The 24,081-nt window shown below is 34.5% G+C and overlaps 1 protein-coding gene across 1 annotated transcript in view; it reads left to right on the top strand.

Annotated features, from left to right (window-relative positions):
* LOC115620285 (patj homolog) overlaps positions 1–22,824 on the top strand; it is a 44,064-nt gene extending 21,240 nt beyond the window's left edge. Inside the window, exon 2 of the mRNA XM_030513459.1 lies at positions 22,445–22,824. The gene's annotated coding sequence lies outside the window, so the exon portion shown is untranslated. The remainder of the gene's footprint in view (positions 1–22,444) is intronic.
* The last annotated feature ends 1,257 nt before the right edge of the window (positions 22,825–24,081 follow it).

Genomic DNA, 24,081 nt, shown 5'->3' with positions numbered 1-24,081 from the left:
TTGATTTAAATTTTAAATTCTAGGCTGCAGTTATTCGCTTTTATTAGCCATTAATGCCTAATTTTAAAACCTACATTTGCCAACCGACTATATATACCTGACTATAATTTACGGCACATTGTATATGCTGTTTGCTGAAAGCATTTCATTTAACGCCACTTTTATCAAAACTCATACGCATACAAGTATATTGCTATATCTTTATTATTGAAAAATGTATTTTAAAACTTTTTTTCCTTAACTATTTGATGTCATCATATTTGCTTACATCATTCGTTTATAAATATATATTTGTACTCCAGATACATGTATTTAATTTTCTTATTTTTATACAGTTTTGTGTTCAGTACACATTTTTAAATTAACTTGTAACACTTTACATATATTTTCAATAATTAGATTAGTTTTAGTAACTAGTTTTAGTCAATTGAATAATTTTTTTTGCCTACTACATTTCATCTTTTTCTATTATTATGTTGTTATTATAGAAATAAAAATGAGGAGGGAAGCTCTATATGTCCCCGATCATCCGTTCTTTTCAAAATTGTAGTAACTATCCCATAAGTTCCTGCCTCCTAAGTATATGTTATATTTTGTTTATTTAATTTCATTATTATCTAACTGCCGTCCACATGGAGTTGAAAAAACTAAGAGAGGTGGCCAGCGAGTCCATGGACCAACTATTTATTTGCAAGAAGTAAGATAAGGAAATGAGATTTCAGTACATAATTGCAAGAATACATTTGAAAGAAGAACAATATTTATTAAGAAACTACTAGCTTCAGACAATGGTCACTAAAACTTTGTAACAACTGTAGCTTACGAAAGTCGGTATAAAATTTAATAAATGTTTCTTTGCTTTTTATACATCCTCGACAGTGACTTTATTTAGAGATTTTGTCAAAATATAAATGCAACCTACTGCTATATTCTATACACATTACGCATATGACAGGAGCTATGTATTGCGCGTATCCGTACAAACATCCACTTGACAATCGCTTTGCCATGTAATGCCGCTCACTAACTTAGTCACTCACTTCGTCCTGATCTCCATGCCCCCACATCCTGCACCATTCAACCTTCGGTCCACAATTCTCGCATGATACTGGCAACGCATTTACATGCAATTTTTTTTTTGTCTTCATCTTTTATGTATGTGCATTGTCGCACGCTTTCATATCCTTTCAAGCATGCATACATATTTTTATGTACTCGTTTCACAAATACAAATACATATGTAGATGGCATTACATACTCGTCAATGTGTTTGTAAGACGGCGTAATGATGTTTGTTTGCGTTGAAAGCATTGAAATGTTGTTTGTCAAACAGACCCCCACCCTTACAACAATATACTCGTATACTTGTATGTATGTATTTATATAGCGAGCCTTCACTTGTGCAGTTTTGCAATGTAGTCGACGTTGGCTCCATTACAAGGAGGCACCCCTTGCTTGCTTATAACCCTATTCAATTACCATGCGAGACTGCCTTTAACGGGTCTTACATTTGCATACCACACCACATCTTTCTATCCGCAGGGCTTTCGTTTCTTTCAGCTCAAAAGTAGGCAATGAAATTGTAAAGTGCAGGCATGGAATTTGCGCAATCGCCCATTGGCACAATCTAGAGCATTTTAGTTCATGCTAATGCGTTTTAAAGTCCAAATCCCCTCCCCCTCTATCGCTCTCTCTCTCTCTCTCTCTCTGTCTCTCTCTAACTTACTCTATCAGTTTCTGGCATTCTCTGCTGTTGCTTGCCCTTAGCGTTTACAAATTTTGGCACCCGAGCGCACTGGCGGTCCCCAAAGCAACGTTTCTCAAATGCAGATACACATATCAGATATGCGATGCTATATGTATTTGTATTTATACATATGTGTGGATGTGTGTGTGTGTTTGGGTTTGCCTTGATTGATGATGATATTGCGACTATGTTGTTAGTGTGAGGCTGATGTTACATTATCTGCCGCCAAGAATGACTAAGCTATGCAAACGTGTTGGCTGCCATGTCGATTAGTACATATATATGAGTATGTGTGTCTGTGTGTGTGTGTGTGTGCCTGCTTGTCATGGTTAAAACCAGACAAATTCTATTATTTGTTGGTGCTGTGTGCCTAATGCACATAACACCACAACAAATACGCACGCACTCTGGCACAAACAGTAACTCGCAATCACAGGAAATTATATGGCATATTTATCAAACAATACCCAATGCACTAAATCAAAGACCACGAATGGAGAAGTACACACATGTGCGAGTATATGTATCAAAATGTATTGCGTGTTTGCTTGCCTTCCATTTTAAAGGATCGACAATTACTGAAATTATTTACACAATTTCACAGTTTTCATTTATTAGCGGAAATTTCAATTACAGTTCAGGTTCATTAAATTGTAAATTTAAATTGATGTGATAATATGATCTTTGATTTATGGCAAAATAAATCTCTTATACAAAAAGGTGGATTCCCCAATACTTCTAATTAATTCTCTAATTCTAACTCTTTGAAGACCAAATATTCGTCAATATGGGCCAACACAAATTTTTTATATATTCTCAATTCTATTTATAACCTTTAGGTTCCAATTGTGGAAATTGTGATTAGCAGAAAATCCATTCGATAATCCGTATGTTACATTTCACTTTTATAAAAAAGAAAAAATAGTAAAATTAAATTCAAATTGCATTATTATTTTTTTTCTAATACCCATATTCTATTGAGACAGTCATTCGTTATGTAAATAGATTATAATTGCCTAAAATGGGTGTGTCAGCGCGACACGCGATAGAAGTGAAACTTAATGATTGTATTGGAATGATTTAATTTGAAGCATTTATATTTAATCATCAATTGTTGTTAAAAACAATGGCTAGAAATTGATAATCGCTTTCGGTTATCGATCTAGAAAACCGCTAGAAAATGGCTTAAAAACCATTCTGAGTAGCAAGAAAGTCCGCTTGAAAACCCGCTTAAAAAACGATGGAAAAACCATTTTTAGCAGATGGAGAAAAGGTAGAAAATCTGCTAAAAATTCACCAGAAAATATATAGAAAGCCCACAAAAATATATAGAAACCGCACCTGAAAATGATTAGAAATAGATAGAAAACTCGCAGTCAACGGTGGTTCCGTTCCAGCTTTCAAGATCCACAGCCAATGCAGTTCTATTTCGCATAAAATATATTCCTGGTAAACCACAAGAAATGGCGACTCTTAAAAATCAAGACCTACCCGGTAGGCATAAACCAAATCAACTTCTAACGATTGTGGGTTTATTTTAGGGTCATTAGGATCGTTTAATCATATGCTGTGAAGTATGACCAATAGGAGAACATCAAGTTTGTTTACATTACAGATTGTGCAGCTGATTTTTGCTTATATTTACAATTTCCATTTCGCCAACTGGCGCCTGTTACTGAGCTATTGGTTTCGTCACAGAAAAGGTTGCCATTCCAGCATTCAAAACCCTCACATAAGAAGTTTCACTTCATAAAATTATTATAATAATAATATAATACAAAAAAAATATTGATCAAGAACGCATGACAAATTTATAAGTAAACTTTTGCTAAAACTCTCTGTTTATATTACTTACAAATGATTCATTTTACAGATTCAAAACTGTGGACATAGTTTTGCCAACGAAAACACCATTGATGCTGACACAATCAGTGTGTCAACAATCAGTGTGTCTAGTTAGGTGCAATGCTTTTTAGTTTTGTGATGCAAATTGAAATTGATTTAGCACAAATTAATTTCATGTAATTAGCATTAAATTGATATTGTTGTTGTTGGTTGTCGGTGCCGCCTGGTGTTTGTGCATCCGCTTCGTTGAGTTTTTAGACGCTTGACCGATTTGAGCTTTAATGGCAACAAGGCTATAGAAAATGCTCCACTACTACCAACGCCTTTCATTTTCATATACATATGAACTACATAATTAAGGTCATTAGTTATGCGAATTTAATTAATTAATAAAAGGCATATGCATATATTAAATATTTTAATTTGTGCGTGTCAAGATCCTGCATGTCAACGAAGTATACAGGAACTGGAACCGGAATTGTTTGCCTGCATAAAACACTTCAATTACCTCGTCAATTAGTGGCCTGTGCAGTCAGCTAGTCAATAAGCTCCAAATTGCCTTTCTGAGCTGTTGATGACAACAAGAGCAACAACACCAACATCATGCAAACACTTTCCTTTTTCCTGTAATGCCATGAATTCGTAATGCCCCTCGAAATCGTCATCCCCCTCCCGACAGTCACACGCCTTGTTAGATGCTAAATGTTGCCAAAGACTGACGCTCTAGTCCCCACAACTGACAGTTTTGGCTGCTTAGCGGTTTAGCGATTGGTGCCACTGCGGCAGCTGTTGCAGTCGTCACACACACACACACACACACACAGAGCAAATCTCACGAACACAGGGAATGAGAGTTCATGGAATTAACACTAAGCAACAAAAGCAAAGATTGCTTTACGGCCACATATATTCTATTCATAAAAGCATACAACTTTATATTTACAAGCCAATCATATAAAACTGAAACCACATAAGAATTGCAATAGAATTATTCAAAAACATTGGCTCGAAAGTTAATTTGACTTTAATATCAGTTTAAATTGTATTTGCGAGAATTTTAAATTTTTTTAGAGTGTTTTTGAAATAGTTTTTTAGATTTATAAGAAACTGCTCGGAGTTTAATTTTTATTTAATATTAATTTATTATATTTGTCAATAAAAAATTGACTGTCGACAATGGAAAACTATATATAAAGAATATATATAAAGAATATAAAAAACTAATTATTAAAATAAATAATCTAGGAAAGTCTAATGAGAAATCTAATCAAATTACTACTCTATCTAATAGTATCTAATACTAATTACAAAAACTCTTAATACATCATTAAACGAGTATAAATAAACCAGTGAACGTACGCTGCAAATGGTAAGAGCTACTAGGCTGAAATTTGGATTCAACTTTGCTTTCATGAGAAGAAGCGGTTTCATGTAGGAGAAGCGGTCTTGCAAAATTCAAACTCCAAATAGGTAGGGATCCAATAATTGTTTTTTCAACCGATCGACTTGAAACTTCGTTTCAAAATATGTATTTTTCTTGGGCCTGAAATTTTGGGGTTTTTTGAGGCACGGAGAGGTTACGCGCGAACACCACACAGCTCAAATGTTAAGAGTTAGTTTTGGATAAGAAAACAAATCCACATTGTCTACAAAAGCTGAGCTGATGATGTCACCGTCGCTGGTGAGAAAATCTCGGCCATCTTGCAGGACGCCAATGCCAATGCGCCCATAATCATAGGCATCCAGCAACAGACGCTTGGCAAACGTTTCGTTTGATTGGCCAATTGTTTGAGCTCAAAGCAGTCCAGGAATCCAGGTTTTAAGCGCAATACGCGTACCTCAAAAATATCATGTTGCTCAGTGTAATGTGTCGAGCGTAGCATACTTTTAAGCGCCAGCCCAACCGAGTGGCAAAGAGCATAAAAGCAAATCAGCTTCAACTCGCAACATGTAAATTATGCAACATGCTTTTAAGTGCCAAAAAGCCAAAAACCCGACGAAGACGAAACTCATGTCGCCATTCGAAACATTTGAAGCAGTGTAGAAGGCACAAAAAAAAATTACACATGAAATTGAAAAATAAAATAAATCGGGAAAAAAATGTGGTGCCATTTGGCAATCCCCGAACGCACATTTATTTTTTCACGCACACCTACACATGTCTGCTTACTTTTTGCGTATAAATCGTATAAAGTACATCTGTATGTACAAATGTATATGGGCTGTCGCTCTCTTTTGATGACTCCCCATAAAATTGAAATGCACCCAATGAAAAATGTAAGTCCTTTCAACACGATGCACATCCACCCAGCTTGCCGCTTATTTTTATCTGATGCAAAAACAATGGCTGACTATAACAATAAAACCAACAACCAGTAAAAACGTATGCATGCGACATCAAAGCTGAAATATTAAGTTATTTTGTTAAATCAAATAATGTTACAAATTGGTATGAAAGCCATTGAGCGCAAATTGTTGAAATTCTAATGACAACAATAAAATGTAGCAGAACAATTGCAATTCAATTTAATAAGATAGGGTTGAGAGCAAGTACTGTTCCCTGAGCAGTTGCCTAAACATTATATAAACAGAAAAAAAAGATATGCAAGGATTAGCAAAGAAAGAATTGAGCGGAAGTCAAGTGCCAATTATGCAGGACATGTTTAAGTCAACGGCAATGCTACAATTGCAAATTTGCTCAATACAATGAAGGCGTCAAAGTGCCTGTGCTACATATATATTTAAATTCCCTTTCCAACCTATCGTATTATTCATGGTTAATAAAAGACAGATATGAAGTGCTTTTTTTTTTTTAAATATACTTGTTTATAGTGCAATCCTTTTATCCAAGAAACATGTGCTTAGCAACAACTGCAAAAAATATCAACAAATTGTTTCATATCTTAGTGTAAAAAAAAAAATAAAAATCTGTTATACAAAAGTAAAGGAAACGTATATGTGAGGTGATCAACGAGAACAAGAGCAGTTGTAAGTGAAATACAATTTTATTTAAGTCGAAAGTGCTTAAAAAAATGAATTGAAACATTTGTTCTGATGAGATTGGCTTCGAAAAACTTAAATGTCACCAGCATTACATTAGATCTTAAAATTATTAGTCAACTTTTACTTTCATTTGTGCCTTGTTCTAAATTTTATGTTGCAATGAATAATATATAAATCATTCAAAACAATAAAAAGAATACATTTTTTTTTTTTTAATTTACATTTGCAGACATTTGTTGACTCCAGAAATAACTTTAATGTAAAAATAAAACACATCGTTTTTTATGAAAAAATATTTTTATTGTGCCTTTTCTATCTAATGGAAAAAACCACATTGAAATCAGAAAAAAGTCATACGAAGGGTTAACATATGTAGTTCAAGTTGAAAATAATTCTGTATGTATATAAATATTTTTTATATTTTTTTTATAAAAACAAATTGTATAAAATGTTGTTTGTTCCCCACATTTGTTATAACATTTTGAGAGCTAGGGCCATGTTTGATGTTTTTTTAGTACTTTTCCATTAATCAAAATATGTACATATAATATAAACATGCATTTGCTTTTTTACATTTAAAAGTAGAATGTGTTTCGCAAACGACTAACAAATAAAATCCATGTAAATTTGATAAAATAAAAAAGGAATTTATGCTATTGATTTAACAATAAATATGAAAACTTGCAATCAGTATCAATTTAGTGATACTTAACGTTTTTAGGCACTGAAAGCGAATTTTTATTATAAATAAAGCCACATGTTAAGCAACAAATATTAAAAAACAATTATTGACTAATTACGGAATGTCGTCAAACGAGTATCTCTGGTCTCCTGTTTCTATCACGTTTGAAATGCCATATCTTGGTTATAAGCTGGGATAAGTGTGTGTCATTAAGTTGGCCATTTAACTGAACAACTCATCCAGAATAATGCCCACCTTATGTTGCTTACAGTTAGGCCATAGCGTGGGGCTTTACGCATAAATTATTCCTCGGACATTTTGAAAGTTGATGTGCCTTTGAGGCCTTTTTGTCTTTTCTTTTTTTAACTTTCTCTATTTACGATAGCGGAGCAATCAAAATGTCATTAGAGGGCTGCATTTGTTAACCTTTATTTGCAAGACTTGCGTGTATGTGTTGGCGTTTTGGCATTTCGAATTTAACTTTAATTTTCGTTGGCATTTAAATTGTGGTTTCATTGTTGTTGCACTTCGCTGGCTGGCTTATAAGCCAACGAATTGATTAACTCGCTAGCTTTTCATGGTTATGGCTAAATTGCGTATTTGTTGCTGCCGTGGTTGTTGTTTTAATTGAACTGTCAGACTATAGGAGGTTGAATTGCCTTTTATTGACAAATTGACTGACTTTGAATGACAAGCCAAGGTCTTCGGCTTGAAAGGTTGTCCAGAATTGAATAATTTATTGAATTTGTGTATATAGTGAGAGTAAATACGATTATAAGAAGTACACATAAGGGCATAACAACTGTCATCACGGTGCGTATACTTTATGCCGCTCATATGCTTCACATTACGCATACGCATACGGGACGTCTCTCCCTTCCAATGCCAACCTAATCTTAGCTAACTCGATTCATTTCAATGATAAGCCAACATTTTTATTTACGTGCGCGTGCGGAAAACTCAGAAATTCGTTTGAAATCAGGCAAAAAGCGGAGAAAAAACCCAAATTAAGTTTATCTATGTCAATGGTGGGACTTTGGACTCTGGGAGTGAGGACGGATGAAAATTGCTTGCTGTCGCTTCATGTTCATGATAAACTCGCTCGCTTGATAAACTCGATAATGGCATTCATGGCAGGTTATTTTAAGCCCATTAAAGCAATAAACCTAAATAGCAATGCCAAAAGATTTTGTTTGCTCTTGGCCCCGCACTTTGCTGCCAACGCAAATCCTTTTCTTGCTCTCCTCTTTTTTTTCTATCTGTTTTGTCTTCCAGCACCAATGGATGAGGTGGTCGTTAAGGTCAAAGCAGCGACAGCAGCAACAACAACAACAACATTAAACGACAAACGACATTTCAAGATAACGCTAAAATATTTTCGGCCAACCCGAATAGCTGTTTAATAAAAGTTGCGGTGGCGATAAAAGCGCACCAGCCATGTCATGTGTATTGGCCAGAAATCTGTTGCTGAACATATGACTGGCTGACTGACGGAGTGACAGGCCCTTATCAACGCCCTCACACACATGCACAAAAAAACGACAGTTGAATTGGCAAATGGAATTATTACATTTTTATGAGAAATCGGAACGGACAAACTGGCGAAAACTCTCTAAGCGCACATTTTTTCATAAGACAATAAAATTGTGCGACTTACTTGGCACACGTGTCCATGACTAGGCGCCATTTCAATACATCTTCCTGCTGCTGCTAATTTCACTTAAAAGGCGCCTGCTTGGTTTGTCCTTGCTAGAGATGGGGTTAACGGCTATGAGATCTGTCACGAGTAGAGAAAAAAGTCTCACAACATCACCCTAGACTTACTTTTATAAAATGAATTGCAAAGACATTTAGGCTAGAACATTATCATAAATAAATCAATGATGATAATTTATGTTTATAGCACAGCGCGTTTTTTTCGGCATTTCATAGTATTTTTGATTGTAAGGCAAATATTTTCATTTCCGACAAAATTTGCCGAATTGGCTGACACTTTTTAGCCATTTGTAGATGAGCTCTGATATAATGTGGCTGTAATAAAGAGACACCAGCTTAGCATCCTTGTTATATGAATAACCTTTTAACCTAAGTAACAGTTCTGGCTCGTAAGGCTCGTAACGATTTCCCACTTTCTCGCCATTTCCAGTTAAATAATGACCTCCAGTGGCTGTTACTTGAGACATAGTTTGCCGGGCAGGCTTATATACTTAGTAAATCGTCCCCTCAATGGATCGAAGGAGATTTAAAATAATTGTTCATTTAACAAATTTGCCTTTGTTTTATTATTTTCCTAAGCTTCAATTTAAAGTGTTTTAAATTCTTTATTCTTCATAATGCTTTTTTTTGCAAGGTTTAAGAACATAACTGTCTGAATCGATTTGTTATTAGTCTTATAATCATTCTAAGGTTAATGGTACGGGTGGAAGTATTATTTTAAGTAAAAGGTTAAATGAAATAACATTTGTAATTATATAACATATATAGAATTATTTAATTGAACCAAAAATTAAGCTTTATATAGTGGAAACGTAACTAAATATCAAAAGAATGTGTCGAATCATAACTAAAAGTTGTCTTTCAAAAATATTTAATGCAATCGAAATTAATTTTGTTTCTCAGAAAGTTTACCACGCCCCAGTGTGCTTTAATTAGGCATAGTAAATTGCTTCCATCAAATTGGTTTACATGTATTTTATATACTTATAATAATATACAAAATAAAACCAATTAAGTTAACAAAAAGATAATCATTTACTATAACTTCATAAGATTTTGTACTTTTTTTATTTTTAAGTTCTCATAAATTTCTTTGTGGTTGCCGATGTATAAATATATGTTTAAAGAAAAATGTTGATTACAACTTTTATGTTTTTTATGTATTTTCATAATTTTTTTTTCTCTTTTGTGAAATTTGTTTTTCTGAAGATCTACTTAAAAATTTATTTATTTAAAACATTGTGGTTTTTATTATGTTTAATCAACTGTATATTTTATTTTTTTTAATTGTATATTCGTCCATCTTCTTCCATTAATTTGAAAGAGTATTTTGTTGTTAATTTCGCTTTATATTTTTTTCTTCTTCGCTGGTTTAGGGAAAAAGAAGGCCGGAAAAGTCACTGAGCTTGCTGAGCGTATATAAATATTTATTTGTATATTTTTTGAGATGAGCCGGACACCCAATATTTATAAGGGAAAGTAAATGTTGGTAATGAATAAATATCGTAAATCATGCTGGGATTTGTTTAAACAAGACTGAATATTTTATTGCGGCGTGATTTAATGTGCTGTTCTCGTGCCCATCTCTAAGTTGGCGTGACCATGTGAGCTTTGGGTTTGTTACCGGAAATACGTGCAAATAAATCAGTTTATTGCAATACAATTTCTTCAAGCTCTTCCTCTTGGAATTATAATAGGAGGCGGATGTTTACCACGTTCTGTCATGGCGCAAATATTTACACACTAAAGCATTTTATGTTGCTGTCGGGGGCCACTCATATACACAGACACACATACACACACACACACACACACACACACACACACACACACACACACACACACACACACACACACACACACACACACACACACACACACACACACACACACACACACACACACACACACACACACACACACACACACTTACACATGCAATGCCACGTTCGCCGACAGTTACAGGACAGTTTTCTTGCTGCTTTTCCATCTCTTTTCTAGTCTTTTCTTTTCATTTCACTTATTTTCGTAGCAGCCAGCTCCAATATTAATAAGACCCCCAGTGCTGGGGATTGTTAGTGGAATATGCCAAGGCCCAAAAATGTTACCAACGGAAGTTGTCCAACATAAAACACACATACACATACACGCCCATATAAATCTGTGTGGCCTTGTATGTGTGTGTGTGTGTTTGTGAGCTTGGTACTCGTATTTCATCGAGCCAATGCTCATTTTTTATTATCGCACAATTCAATCTCAGCTCACATAGGAATAACAAAAATAACAGCATAACGTCCGCTGGCCAGACGATTCCAGTGTGTGAGTGGGCGTGTGTGTGCGTGTGTACGGATGTTTGTGTGTATGCGGATGTTTGTGTGTCTGTGTTTGTGTTTGTGTTTGTGTCTGAGTTTCCTTCTCTGCTGTGCGTTGAATGTGCAATTGGATTTTGTTTCTTTGCTGCTGCCAGAACCGGAAACAGCAGGCAACACTTCCAGGCATAGCGAGCGGATGTGCTGCTTTGATGCGCGTCGTCGGTTGCGCATTCCTGCAACCAAGGTGTTCAAAATAATTAAACGTGACAACGTTTTTTATTTCGCTTTTATTTGCCACTTGTGCTCAGAAGCAATACAAAACACAGTGCTCGTAATGCTTGTAATATAATACAAGATTATGACATGCAACGAGTTATGCTATTCTTAAATAATTTCAAAAAAATAAATTACTATAAAAGGCGATATGTTGTAAGCTTATTTGTCTTTTCGTTGAATAGATTATTTCTTTTGCAAACGACTAAATCAACACACGCGTTCTTTTAGCTTGAACGAATAATACAATTTAAGTGAAACATAAAATTAAAATACATTATCTGAAGGAACTCAGGAGAAAACACCACTTTATTTGATGAATTAAAAAATCAAAATTAATTCTAAACTTCTACTTTGAAATACATTTAATCATTGTATTGCGATTAATAACAATTTATTTAATACACGGTTTATTATTTATAATAAACAATTTTTTTAATTGGATTATATATTTCACTTCCTTTTCTATAAGATTAATTGACTTCTATCTTCGCGACACAACTCAACGGCTTTATGTAAAGAAAGAGTAAGGCAGGATCGACTGCCAATCACTTACATAAGTCATAGAAATGTGATTAAGGCATTACAACAGCTCGATGTTTCTAGAATTTTAATGGCAAATCGCAACTAAATTTATTTTCAAAATCGGTAAAGACAATCAGCATTTAGTGAGTAAAAACTATTCATGTGCCTGCTAACAAATTGATGGTTATAGCTGATTTCAATATTGTTGTTTTTTCTATAATTGCATAAAATACTTAAATAAAAAAATTTGAATTGAATTAAATTAAATTATTTTTGAGACCCAAGTGTACTATTTTCTACATGCTTTTCCATTATATAATTCAAAAATATATCGACACTTTCTTGTCTGATTTGTAAGCTATCTGGCCAGCGAAAAATGTAAGCTCTTTATTAATGCGGTAAGCATTAAATCTCTTAAGTAATCATTTGTGCTGATGGCGTTGATTAAAAAATACAAGAATTAAAGGCTTTGCTTTAAAATACAATTTAAGCATGAAGCTTCAATTGTCGGAATGGTCGGAAATAATTTATATGCCTTTATAAAAGGAATTGTATGTTTTTTTAAAAAAATATACAGATTCCCCTCAAGTAGGGAAAACGAGTAAGATTACAGACTTTTATGACGTAATTATGGACCGTTTTTTTCTATATAAAAATATACAGATTCCCCTCAAGTAGGGAAAACGAGTAAGATTACAGACTTTTATGACGTAATTATGGACCGTTTTTTTCTATATTTATACCCTGTACCCAAAGGGTACAAGGGTATATTAGTTTTGTGCGAGTGCACATGGAACACACAGAAGGAGGCTTGGTAGACCCCACAAAGTATATATATTCTTGATCAGCATGACAAGCCGAGTCGATATAGCCATGTCCGTCTGTCCGTCTGTCCGTCTGTCTGTCCGTCTGTCCGTCTGCCTGTCTGTATGAACGCAAGGATCTCCGAAAGTATAAGAGCTAGAATAACCAAACTTGGTACACAGATTCTCCTGAGACCGAGAAAGGACGAGTTTGTTCATTTTTTCTGATCCACCCCCCACTCCCCCCTATTAACGAATTAACTAAAATTTGGTAGTCACATTAGGTTAATGATTATATAACCGTATACCAAGTTTCATTATGATAGAATGATCGGAAAGAAAGTTATAGCCATATAACCAGGCCCAATGCACACATACATACATATGTACAAGTACACAAACACGCATAAGGCACGATTCTGATGTAAATGTAAATGTATGTATGCATGCATGGAATATTTTATATTTAATTAGTTAATATTTAGTTAATTTATTAAATTAATTTAGTTAATTAATTAAATTAAATAAATTAATTAATTTAATTACTTTTTTGTGGGGTGGTACAGGGTGTTTAAGAGTTGAGCCTGCTCGACTTTAGCATTCCTTTCTTGTTTTTTGTTAAAATAGCGTAAAAGCTATGTTTAAGATGTTAACAACAGGAAAATGTTACTAATTACTTTTTTGTGGGGTGGTACAGGGTGTTTAAGAGTTGAGCCTGCTCGACTTTAGCATTCCTTTCTTGTTTTTTGTTAAAATAGCGTAAAAGCTATGTTTAAGATGTTAACAACAGGAAAATGTTTATCATTTTTTTTTTATCTTCGATTTTATTTAAACTTAAAATTAATATTAATGTATGTTAAATTCTAAGGAAACGGCACTGTATTCATCAATCATTTTTTCACGAAGTAGAAGCGTAGTCGAGTTGTAACAGACTTCTGATAGCCTGCAGAAATTCTAGAGTAAGGCAGATGACTGGATGGGAATTAATTTCTGAGAGCACTTCACAAATATTCCATTTGTATAGCAACAGCAGCTCCCGTAGGCGATTAGATTAGATTCCGCCACTTCTGAATAGTCCTGAAAATCTACAATGTTTATGTTGTTCGTTGATCAAGGCATAGCCAAATCAGTAAGAATTATAGGAGTGTACGATTTACAAACAGTTCATATAACTACACACAATTCACACAAAAATATTCAATACCAATTCACAAAAAAAAAGTTGCCTCGCTGCAACGCCCGCCAGCTAATGATGTTAATTTCTTTTTTAAAAATCCAGGTTATCAAGCCATATACGAATATATATTCTCGTACTTGCTAAAGTTCGTAGATAAGAAATGTGGTTGAGTTTCTTGCGCACTAACCCATTTCCTCACTTGGCTTATGAGCTTATTTCGCGAACATTTTCTAAGCAGGATACGCGTATGTGTGTGAGTGTGAGTGTGCGTGTGTGTAGACGCAATGTGGCGCTTTTGCCACACTCTTCACTTCCTTGCGTGGGCACTTGATGGCAAAGCTTTACACAAGATTTGGCAGAGCAATTAATACTTTTATGGCGGGCTGCCTTAGCGGAAATTTAATTTAATTATTAATTAGCAGGAGCAGTGCAAAGCTCGCATTGCCTGGCCAACACTATTCTGATTATGAAGCGAAGCGCATGTTTTTCGCCGCCTTACTCCTGCTTCTAATTTATTGGGTTGCGAGCCGAATTTGGGGCAAGCCAAGCGTTCTGAAATTAATTTGAATTAAGCAGCGCCCTGCGTTGCTTGCCGCATTATTTAACTTGGTCGCGTCCCTTTTATTTGCTCACAACGAGTTAAATTGCGTTTGAATTGCAAACAAAAGACGACAACGGCGGGCATGAGGACACGAAGGAGGCCGGTGGCGACAACACTTGCTGAATGGGCAAAGCTCAGGCCCAAGATCAAAGTCAACGTGTTGCCATTTCACCGTGTCGTGTTGTTGCCTTGGCGCTTGGCCCTCAACACTTGTGCAGCCAAAGTTTTCTGGCCCCATTTCCTTTTCGATGTCATTGCTGCACACACACACACCTATACACAGAGAGATACACCCACAAAACTTTGTCCTGTGCACCTTGTGCGTGCTCATACATATTTCTATATACATATGTAAATATGCTCGTACGTGTACTTGCTTTTATACACAAAATATAAAGTTAATGGGAGCAGCAGCTCGCTTTGGGGAAATAGCTTGCTATACCTATCTCTCAAACGGAATCTTTTAGTTCAGTTCACTGACGAAGATAATTTGCTTTAATAATTTCAAGTTGAAATCCATTTGAGCATCTATGCACCGCTCGTACCTAATTTATGGCCGTAATAAGAGGCTGATAATATACACAGAGACTGAAACTGCATGTACAATTAAAACAAGATTATTTATCATTCAATTTATAGAGCCATCTTCAAAATTGGCTCCCTTTTGAAATGTAAAATTTACGCTTTTATATTCTTTGTTATTTTTATCAAGCGGAATCATTTAGTTGTGTTCACCAAGAATGATAATTTGCTTTCCAGCTAAAATCCATCTTATCAGCGACTGAGGCTTCACGTACAACTAAAAAGATTTTAGTAAAAAGAAGACTACCTTTCATTTTTTAAATTTATAGAGCTTTTTCCAAAATGGGCTTCCCTTAAAAAAAAACTTTTACATACCTCAGTAAAATATATATTATTTTAGAAAATGTGAATTTAAATTTATATTATCTTAGAATCTCTTGCATGTTTGATTTTTACTTTAACTTTTTAATATAGGTAATAGATATTGATAATTAAGCAACCATATATATATATTTAATATTTAATTATTTAATCAATAATACATTAACGTACAAATGAACAGAAATTCAAATTTTAATTATTATTTAAATTTTAAATACAATTTATTATAGTTTTAGTGGGATATAGTGTTATCATTTTGTTATTCGACAATTGAAACCGTTGGGGCATGGAACAATTTTTGAGGACGGCTATGGCTTTTTTTTCCCATTCCTGGACAATGGCCGCTTTCAAGCCACATTTAGTTGATTCACAATTGAGTTTTGATTCAACGCTTCTCTCTATCTTATAGCTGTTATAGGGCGTTGAAAATGGAGAGTAACTGAAGCTTCACGTATAACTAAAAACAGGACTATTTATTATTTAAATTAATGCTGTTTTTTTTTTAAATTTTTCAAAAATTGACTCCTTTAAAAGAAAATAAACAACCCACACATTAGTTGTCACATACGTGTATATCTTCCATACAAAGTTAGTTTGCATATGCAAAATATTCGTTAGCTACCAGTAATGTTGTCGTATGCATATTTACATAATAAGCTTCTGCTTTAAAGCGTGATTGAAACAACCTTAAGATGCTGATTTTGCCCAAGTATGAGAAATTGTTTGACAATATGTGATGTACACTTTTTTGAAATACCGACCATCTCTTTTTTCTTTAACATTTCTTTTGATCGCTCACTGCGATTATTGTGTTATTCTCCATGAAGGAGAAGACTGCCGATGAGTACAATATAGCTAGGCTTTGATACTGCTTGGACTGACACATTTTAAATTAAAGTTCTGTATCGCAGAATAATGACGAAGTTTTTTTTACATGTTTACAGCTTTCTTTTGAGACTACACTGCTAAATAAATATTTGTTCCATAGTAAACGTTAATGCATCAAATTTTATTGGGAAGGTAAATTTACGCTCAACACATAATACAATGAAATACAAATTTGCATGAGAATTAAATATTAGATGTGCTCACATATGGCAGTAGCTGAGTTGTTTTTGCTTTTGGAAAATATTATTTTATTATTTAAGCGGCGAGCTCTTATTAAGCCTTAGACCATGTTTATTTTAACAAAATGTATAATATGTTGTTTGTTTTCGTAAGCTGCTCGCTCACACAAGCTTTCTAAATTATTCATAATTAGAGTTCGGCTCGGCAGACAGATACGCAAGTGGCTCTACGAGAATTCATATATTTACTTGTAAATGTATATGTGTGTATGGATTTTCCAATTCTTCAGTTGGCTGCCCTGATTGCTTTGTGGTTTTGTGGGCCTCATTGCCCAAAAAGAGTTAACAAAGTTATCGAAGTTTTTGGCACACAAGTAAACTTTTTGATTGTTTTCAACAGATTTTTCAACATTTCATTTCCACTTTGTCCATTTCGGCCATTTGGCCACACGCCGCTGCTTTATGGCCCTCTTGATAAATAGAAGCAAAGCCAGGCAACAACTAGAATGAAGAGAAAACACTTAAAGGCTAGCTATTAAATATAATTGCCGGCAATTTTTACAATCTACTTAGAAAATCATTTTTAATGCTTTTGCTAGAAAAAAGAAGCGTGCCTCTTGCTTTGCATGCTAATTGAGGGCTGTGACGGTGGCATGAAAGGACTCCCTGCTCCTTGCCACTTGCCACTCTCCAGCCATTGTTAAAAACTGTCCACAAGGACCTTGTGAATGCATGCGAAATGAAGGCGCAGGCGAATTATGGCCGAGTGCCTTGAAAAACAATACAGCTTTTTGCAATTTAAATTTGTTTTTTCTGTTTTAAGTAAATTTAATAGAAGAGAGTAAAAGAAAAAAAACAGCGCAATGGCAAACAAAAAATGCAAAGCCGTTAAATTGTTTTTGATGGCCATGGCAAGCAGAATGACGAGAACATGGCGCATTATAAAACAAATATAAAATGTTTGAGTGGACAACAGATAGAACAGCACAAGAACAGCAAAATAAAGAGACACACACACACACAACGCACTGACAGAAACTCACAAGCATACATACATATGTACTAGTAGATTTACATAGCACGTTGTGCTCCTTTCGCCTGGCAATAAAAATGGGGCGTGAGCTTTTATGTTGCTACTCCTGTGCTGGTGCTGCATTGTTGCGGCCAGCTTTGTATTCATGTATCTCTTCCTTTGTTTATTTTTATGCTAAAATATAAAATGCCAACAACAAGAGCAGCAACAATGCGTACAAGTAGCAAGTGTGCGCTGTCGACAATTTTACACCCTGCAATCAAAGGGGAAAAGGGTATTTTAGCTTAGACTAGTAATAGAGATAGGTCTGGCAGTCTACCTGTCTCTGCAATAATGTCTAGATTTAAGAGTTTCCAAGACTTTCCAAACACCAAAGTTGGTGTCTCTGCAATAATGTCTAGATTTAAGAGTTTCCAAGACTTTCCAAACACCAAAGTTGGTGTTATTTTATACCCGTGTCGTCTCAGACAATTAATTGCGTAAACGCCACATTCTCCAGAAGACTTCAGGCCTTCATGTGAAATTGAAGGAAATGAAAAAGAAGATTCTATAGTTGCACAAAGTTCTGAATGATTAGCCATCAAATAAAATGTATTATTATTGTATTTAAATTCCGAAATGTAGTACTTGCTTTTCCTAACAATATGTGTGTCTTGCACAGACAAGATTCGTGTGATCAAAAACATTTGTACGATGGAAAAGATATATATTGCCACAATAACAAAGAATAAATCAGAATCCTTGACTATGGCTAAAAGCAATAGATTCTTGCTCAACTTAACTGCCTATATAAATAGATATAGTACTGTGGCGTTAGCAGTAGTGTTGTTGATATTTTGAATAAAAAAAAAATTAAAAAAAAAATAAAATAGTCTGAAATGCAATGACAAACATTTCGTTCAAGAAGTACCAGTTTGAGAATTACCTACGACCTACGAATTGGTGTAAGCAGACACAGGATAACAAAGAGTTCATGGCAGCCGATTCTTATCCCGTGTCTTATTTTTTATAACATTTCATCCGCTCGCCTTTTTGCTTACATATTTTAATGCCATGCCCGCCACAACCATTCCCCACAACAAAATCCACACGTTTGCTGTCTATGCTAATGTGGTGGAGGTGGTGATGGTGTGGGGGTGTGGGGGTGTGGGAGTGTGTGGAAAAATATTGCATGGTCAAAGGGCTGCGACTGCGACTGACTTAGAGGCTGCCCAAAAAGCAGAGCAAATCAAGGCAAAGCGAAAGGCAAGCAACAAGAACCAGAAGAAGAAGAAGAAGATACAACATGGCACAAAGACAAACAAAAGTGGCAACAGTACAGCACAGCAGCAGGAGCAGCAGCAGCAGCAGCAAAAAGGCCAAAGGCGAGGCACGCGCACAAACACGCCACCACACCAGAATAGAGATTTACACACAGCCGGGCATGCATACATGCATAAAATTTCACACCCACATAGACACGCCACTTTTGTCAACACAAACATACACAAGAACTAAGCAGCGCTCAAATACAAATACAAATACAAATACACACAAACACAAACAATGGCTGGGCTACTAAGCCAAGCTAAGAAGGTTTTGGTAAACAAATTTTACTGCCAACACACAACAGCGTCAAAATACACACACACACACACACACACAGGCACACACTCACGCATATAAGGAGATAGAGAATGATGTGGAAGCACAGTTATATTTGCCATTTGGCTGCTGCTGCCAGCGCGCCACATTCATAGTTAAAATTTAGAGAGACAGCGTCGAGAGATTTGCTCGCCAATGCCAGACTGCTGCCTGCTGTCTGCTGCCCTCTGCCCTCTCTCCCCACTCTCCTCTCTCCCTCTCTTCATAGACTCTGGCCATCGTTTGCTACCGTTACGTTAATCAAGGTTCACACAATCGCCAACAACAACAACGAAACAAGTGAATAACTGAACAAAAACAAAAACGTAAACAACAACAACAATGCCAATACGAGCGCACGTGCCAAAATGGGCATCGAATTTTTAAGGTTTTCATTTCTAAACGACATTTGGTTTTTGGCCATTTGTTGTTGTTGTTATTGTTATTGTTACTGGCATCTGTATCCACTGTTATATAAGTTGGTGTTGATTAAAAATTTGTCAGCACTGTGCATAATGCATGTGTACTTGGAACTATTCATATAGTATGTATGTACGAGTAAGTATGTAGAAGCACTGAGGAAGAAAAGTTGAATTCTAGAATACTAGAATTCTATTAGAACTCTTCTTGAATTATTATATTTGATGTTCTAAATAAAACATTAATATAATGTAGAAATTTGCAGGAACAAATGTCTGAACACATACAATTTTATCAATGAAAGAAACCATTTAGATTGCAAAATCATCAAATTATAGAAACAATTTTTAAACACATTTAGTACAAGCTTTTTATACAAATTTAATTTCAAGAAAACACATTTCAGATAAAGAGTAAAATAATTAATTAATAATGTATTATATGGATATAAGAATTGTAAGGTAAATGGATTTCAAGATTAGCAGCCAAATTTTAGAAAAATATCTCTTATCTCCACTAAGAATACTAGAAAAATGTCTTTATAATTTGTAAAAAGATATATACATACAAGTATGTACATATCTAACCCTTGCATTTGGATAAAAATTCTTCATTTTATCTCTAGAAAAATGTTTAATATTAAGGAGCTAAATAATCAAAAGAAAAAAATTAAAAGTATTGCTGAAAATTGCTCTGAGTTTGCAAATAAAGTTTTTAAAAATAGTTTTCTATTTAATAATTCGAAATTAATTTTTGTCTATTTGTCCCGGCTTTTATTTTTGTTTTTCCGCCTAAATATAATCAAAAAGATCAACCTTATAGTAGAAGTTTTTCAGAAATATAAAGCAAATCTATTCTACGTAATCTGCTGGCATTGAAATTGAATTTAAAATTTTAAGCTTACTTGTGGAAAACCAAACATTTGCTTGCAAATTATTTGCAAGTCCTAGGAATAAGTTGCCTTCACAACTGAAAAAAAAAAGAAATCTCTCTTGATTAATATTAATATTAAGATTACAACCGAAATGCTTTTGACACATTTTTACCTTCGTTTAATATTAAACAAGAAAGGATTGCTAAAGTCGAGCAGGCTCAACTCTTAAATACCCTGTACCACCCCACAAAAAAATAAATAAATGTAATTTAATTAATTAATTTAATGTAATTGATTTAATTAATTAACTAAATTAAATATAAAATTTTCCATACATGCATATGTACAAACATTTATATTTACATCAGAATCGTGTCTATGCGTGTTTGTGTACTAGTACATACTTCTTGTATGTGTGTGCATTGGCCTGGTTATATGGCTATAACTTTATTTATTTAACTAATATACCCTCTTACCCTTTGGGTACAGGGTATAAAAATGTGTACAGTTTGTTCTACTTCGCAGCATACAAATAATAATTATTATATGTATTTTCTTCGAGTGTACTCTATACAGGGTGCGCCATTTTTTATGTTGGTATGTAAATATTGAATAACTTTGTCATTAGTGAACCGATTGACTTGATTGAGGTTGTTTTCAAAAATTAGTCTGAATAAATTGTACAGAACCAAATTAAATGAAAATATCTCATACTTGAAAATCGGTTGTTTATATTCAATTTTTACATACCGACATAAAAGATGGCGCACCCTGTATACATATGTATGTGTCAATGTGCCAACTTTTGTATGAGCATTGAAATCGATTGGTTTTTCGGTTCCATACCCTGCTGCCCAGCAAGTTCTTAGTAGATTGTTTGCATAACCCATGTACGAGTGTATAACAGCATGTCTAAATGTTTGCTGCAACACCAACTATTTATAAATGGAATATGTGGCTCATTAGGGCTAATAGCAACATAATATAAGTGAATGGCGTTTCATTACGCAGAAGAGACTTGAGTGCGAAAAACGAATTCATTTGTGGCTTTTGTTTAGGGACCTTATATTACACATTAGTGTTTGTTCATTTCCGTAACCTTTCAGCTTATATACTAAGTGCATGACATTAAGGGGGTACTTTATTTTGATTTGGATCAAATTAACACACATACATATTATATACAAGTATGTATATATCTATAATGGCATTGCATATTTCAGCAATACATTTCGTTTGACAGTAAACTTTCGTCTTGAAAGCAACGATATTTTTCTGAAATTTAAGTTTATAGTTTGAAGATATTTGAATTTGAACAAAACGTAATGTCAGTCTTACATAAAGACAAGTTCGTTATTAGTGTTGCCGGGTATTAGAGAGCGATTTAATAATCCATCAGCAACTTGGGTGAACATTTTTCCAAGCCTGTTTTGTCCTGCTTGTTTCTGATTTCGTGAGTTAACGGCTTTTGCCAGTTTCTTGGCATGGGCGGCAAACAAACAATGACCTAGACTGGTTAGTCTAGTGAGCCTTCATGCCTATCATTCTAGTTGCAAGAACAATTGAGTGAGTTTTTTGTCTCCATCCTGGCATATGGGTCGGGCAGCAGATTTAGTTCACTCATTCATTCCTTTCCATCATTCATTTTTTTTTTTGGAAAAGTGTCCTCTAGGTAGCTGAGAATCCAGCAGATATGCAGTATTATCTCGTCGCTGCCACCCTGCTCGCCCGAATGCGCATATTAATTGTCAATTTATTTGCTCATCCGCAGAAATATTGAAAATATCCAGTGAAATGCACATTGCTAATTGAATATTCAAATTTTCACATTTATTTGCAGATAACGTGTCTCTTATATCAACCACTTATATGTGTATGTAGAGCTAAAAACCAAGGAGAGCAGCAAGAAAAACAGCAGCAGCAGCAACAGCAAAAATTGGCAGCAGCCGTCGACAAAAAATAGGGACAACAATCATCGGAACTGAGCATGCGACAATTTGTATATAAGCGACCTAGTATATACACAGTATATACTAAATCTCAAACACAAACAGACACACACACACATAGGCACTCGTACTTAGTTGAAATCAAACAATTTAGCACTGCTGACGTGTTATTGATTGCTAAACAAACACAACCCGCATAAATAAATAAATAAATATTCAACAAACTGGTTATGCATTTGGAAAAGCTGCAAGCGCACAGATTCTAAAATAATTTAAAATGTCACTAATAAATAATTATTAATATTTTATGCGATTCGACAACGACCCCGATGGCAAAACATATTATAATTTGGCAGCAACTAACCAAAATTGCATAACAATTTTTAAATTATGTTCAGCCCAAGCCTCCACTCGTATTTCGGCGACCAATGTAAATATTTCAAAACTAAAATTCTATCTCTTCCTACTTTGCTGAGTAGCAGCAGCAGCGGCAACAACAAAGCAACCACAAGACCACATAATTTATTTGTAGCATAAAATTCACAATTTGTAGCAAGGAAATTTCAATGCCTTTCCATCATGGGATAAATTGGTAGAAGGGGGTGTTCAGAAGCACATATGGCTGACAAGAGTGTTCATTCTCAACTTTGTATTTACACAAACACACACACACACACATACATGAAAATAAAAACTTGACAAGAAATTGTTTATTATAAGTTGCAATAAAATAAAAAATAGCAAAAATTCTATAAAGTAGTTATGGCCTCTATACGAATATATATTATACATATATACACATCTTATACATCTTTAAACAAAATCCAAAAAACATTGACGACCAAGCAAAAGTTAAACTTTACATTTAGAAATCGATCGAAAGTATAAACTTAAATTCTAATACAATGGCCGACAAACTGAAGTAAATGGCCAAGAAAATAATGTTATTGCGATGGCGATGAAGAAATAAATAATTGATTTGCCTGTTTCGCAAGAAAACTTACTCACCTAATGGCATAGATTTTGATGTGAATGAATAAGAGTCGAAGTTCAAGAACAAAAACATTAAAAACAAAGCTTGTTAGTGATACTAATTTTAAATAAAAGAAACTCTGTAATATTTAATAATAATTAGCAGACGAACTTTACTTTCTGTTAGGATTGATAAATAAACATTTTGTTACTAACCTTAAGCACGTATTCAAATCCAACTCATTACAAATTTCTTATTTCGAATCAAAGCCACATAAATTGTACATAGAACTGTTTAATTGATACTTCTTAGAGAACTCAACATTTAAAAGGCATATAGGGTGGAAAACTTATTAACTAATTACACAAAAAACCATCACGAACGCACACTCTTACATTAGAATACTATTTATACAAACACACAGACACACCACCAATGCTGATCAATTGAATAGACAAGTTCACTTTTTGCTTATTTCTATACAGTGAGTCAAATAAGTATGGGCACACCACGCTTTTCACAGTAACTTTTCATCAGCCTAAGTAATCGGGGAAA

This window comes from Scaptodrosophila lebanonensis, unplaced genomic scaffold (genome assembly GCF_003285725.1).
Source record: "Scaptodrosophila lebanonensis strain 11010-0011.00,11010-0021.00 unplaced genomic scaffold, SlebRS2 tig00000024-arrow-pilon, whole genome shotgun sequence".
Classification (NCBI taxonomy): domain Eukaryota; kingdom Metazoa; phylum Arthropoda; class Insecta; order Diptera; family Drosophilidae; genus Scaptodrosophila; species Scaptodrosophila lebanonensis.
This window is presented reverse-complemented; position numbering and strand designations above follow the sequence as displayed.